Source organism: Sciurus carolinensis, chromosome 2 (genome assembly GCF_902686445.1).
Source record: "Sciurus carolinensis chromosome 2, mSciCar1.2, whole genome shotgun sequence".
Classification (NCBI taxonomy): Eukaryota; Metazoa; Chordata; class Mammalia; order Rodentia; family Sciuridae; genus Sciurus; species Sciurus carolinensis.
Genome location: NC_062214.1, coordinates 121,283,409 through 121,287,106, shown reverse-complemented (window position 1 = coordinate 121,287,106; position 3,698 = coordinate 121,283,409).

Sequence of the window (3,698 nt, the reverse complement as noted above, 5' to 3'; positions counted from 1 at the left end):
GGTAGGTGTAAAATTGGTTACTTTTTACACTGAGATAAAGAATTTCAAATGTAAATGTATTTCTAAACATTAGAGCCTGACTTGTTTAAAGGTTAATTTTGTGAAACATGAAAACATTTTGCCACTTTATCACACAAAAGGAAAGTTAAAAGCTCTCTCAGCCTTTCTTTGATTCATGTTTTAGATACAATGTTAAATTGTGTTAATTATAAAGTTTATATAGACTCAGGAAACAGTATATGTAAACCACTTAATGATATTTAAGGAAGAAGCAAAGATCAACATCAGAATTAGAACACTTAAGATCTGTAAAGAGCCAGGCCTTACCTGAGATAAGGCTCTGCCTCCCACCTTACTGCATAATAGAACAGCTCCAAAATAAGTCAGACTTCAGTTTATTTAGAGTTATAGTCAAAAGATTGGTTCTTGTTGTAAAAGTACTGTGATCTCAAATAGGGGATATAATGTGGTTCTCAGTCAAAATTCAAGATAGCTATTATACAAGCTAAATATATTTTTACTCTTGCTAATTTCATTTTGTAAAACTGTTACCTGTTAATGTTTTGCAGAAATAGCTGCTTCAAGAACACACAACCTAGGTAACTTGTGATAATAAGCCATCACCTATAGAACAGATAGTGGTAACTTCCAGTATTAATACAGACTCCAGCTAGATAAAAGGGTAAATAACTGTAAAGTTATGGACATTGAAGTTAAAGCCCAGTACTCTTACTTTATGACTGGTGAGACTGGCTTGCTGGATGATTAAGATCAAACTTAAAGATTGGAATTAAATACAGAAGGCAAGATAAACCAGAATTTGGATCTTTTGCCCTCAGTCAGCCTGAACCCACAAACAAGAGAACTTCTCTAAGGAGCTTTGCAACTCTGGGTCACAGAACCTCCTGATCAAGGAGATTGTTGAGACTAGAGGATGAAAAATCACTCAGTGCATCTGCTGCAGAGGAGGGTCATGGAAAAAGGGAGACATCCCTTGATGCTTCCAAAGGAAGTCACCTCATCAAGGAGACCTTGCCTAACCAATGGCACTGGTGGAGCTAAGAAGCTGCTCTTAAGTTCTCTATGAGTGGCCCCTGTGGGAACTCAGCCGACTCTTTAACAAGACAGGAACCAGGTCAATTTGACCAGCTTGATCTTAGACTCCCAGCAAAACAGTTAAAACCAAAATATAACCATTCTTAGGCATTTAAAAGAAATAATAGTTAAATGTAACTTAAGATGTACACTTGTATTAGCCCACTAGAATAAAGACTGGAAGCTACAAATAAAAGAAAGATTCTTCAGCAAAGTGTGCCTGATAACTATCAAGAGAAACTGCCAGAGTCAGAAGTTTTTAGACAGTTTAAAGCCTGCAGACCTTTCTAAGCTACACAGGTAGACTTAATCTATGTTTGCTCGTATGATTATCTATCCCTAAGTAACAGAAATATAGAGATCTCTACTAAACACAGGTTATACCAATAAAGGGATATTTTACAAAAATCAGATGACATTAAGTAGCTTAACTATTTTCTGGGGACATCTATGACATTAAGAGTTAAATGTTGTGTTTACATTCCTGATAACCTGGACAATGTTAAAGTCCCCAAATAAAAGCCTTGTCCTCTCCAGTCTTTGCTAGGCCTAGTTATGGGAACAATTTCTCAGTTCTTCCACCACCTGGTGAGAGATTGACTTCTGTCATTTTCATGATACTCAGTGGCATGTTCCAGATGCTGCAACATTTACTTTGTACTAATCTCATTTCAGTACTCATGTCTTTTTGTTCTTCTATCATAGAAGCACCCACCCCCAGATGACTTTACAACCTGCTCTTCCCCAACCAGACTTCTACCTTGGACCCCTTGATTGACCCAATTTTTAAAAAAGGAACTCCAAACTGCTTGCCCCTCACTGCCCCCTTTCAGCTTTGAAGCAGCCAGAATGACTGACGCCCCCTTTCTTTTCCTTACAGCAGTTAGGAGTTCCTAAAGCTAAAGGGGGGAATGAAGCCAGAATTAAGGACAGGTAGTTAGTGTAGAAATAGGAAATCGGGTCAATTCGAGGAAATGAAGCCATGAAGCCATCTGCCTTTGGAAGTTGGAGACTGCCCCTGGAAGAATGAAATGTCAAGGATCTCCGGAGCCCATTGATTACCAAATTTACCTGCCTTTATCAAGGACTGCAAGCATGGAGCTGCTAATTAATGCCCCCTGGGCCCTTGCCTGCCTGAATCACCTTGGCCCTCCCCCTGCCCATGGCTTCTCACTTAATGCAAAACCAGGCCTAGTCACGTAGGCAGGAAGGAGAGAGAGATAAGGGGGGAGAGAACTGGAGAACAAAAGAGAATTTAACCTATAAAAGATGTAGGGTGCGCTCACTTCTTGGGACTTTAGAACATCAGCCATGGCCCCCTTCTTCCTGCTGGGAGAAGTCTGTATTATTACCTTTAAATAAAACCTGCTTAATATGCTTGCCTTGGCATGCTTCTCTAGTGTTCAATCTTCAACATTAGAAGGAGCAGAACTCATCACCAGTAAGTGGCGGTATCACTGGTGCCTATTTCCATTTCAATTTTTGTAACTCCATGAAGATCACAATATGACAGCAGCTCAAAATAATACATTTTAAATGACAATGCCACTTTGGAAAGAAAAATTCAGGTAAATAAAGGAGAGATCTGTGGTACAAAATATTTCTGTTGAGTTACACTGGCTAAATTCAAAACAGTCCATGGGAATAACTTTTTTTTTCAACTCATTCTTCCTAGATAGAGTTTATTCTTGATTTCTTCTTAAAACTTCCTTACAATAAGAGCTCATTGAATTACTCTCTTTCTTAAAATTTGTCTATAATTATTTTTTGAGTGGCAGTGTCTTAGTGTTTCTGCTGTTATGTCTTATGGTTTCTGAATACCATAGACTTGAGAAATTTATAAACAAACAAGAACCAATTCAGCTTAAAGTTCTAAAAGTTGAGGTACTCAGACTGGTTGGCAGCACCTTGTGAGGTCCTTCCTGCTGCTGTGGACTCTACAGAGTCCCAACGTGATGCTGGTCACCACATTGTCTCTCTATTTTCATAAAGTTACTACTACATTCATAGGGGCACTGTCCTAATGAACTCATTTAATTACCTTCCAAAATTCCCATTGCAAAATACCATAAACCTCCAACTTCGGGGATATATTTTGATATGAATCAAGGAGAGTACAACACCCACAGCATAGCTGAGTCTTCCCTAGTATAAAATTATTGGGTTTCATTTCTTTTTTCTCTAAAGATCTTGAAGTCAGATTTCACTGCTGTGACTAAAAGATCTGACCAGAACAATTGTAGAGGAGGAAAATTTATTTTGGGGCTCACAGTTTTGGGGGTCTAATCCACACACAGCAGGATTCATTCCTCAGGTCTCAAGGTAAGGCAGAATATCATGATGGAAGAGTGTGGCAGAGGGAAGCAGCTCACATTATGATCAGGAAGCAGAGAGAGAGGTCTCCACTTACCACCTACAAATATATACCCTCAAAGTCACACCCCAAATTCCTACCTCCTCCAGTCACACCCTACCATTTAAGTTACCACTCAATTAATCCCTATCAGGGGATTAATCATTGATTGGGTTACAACTCTCACAACCCAAATATTTCTCCTCTGAACATTCTTTGCATTGTCTCACATGTGAGCTTTTGGGGGACA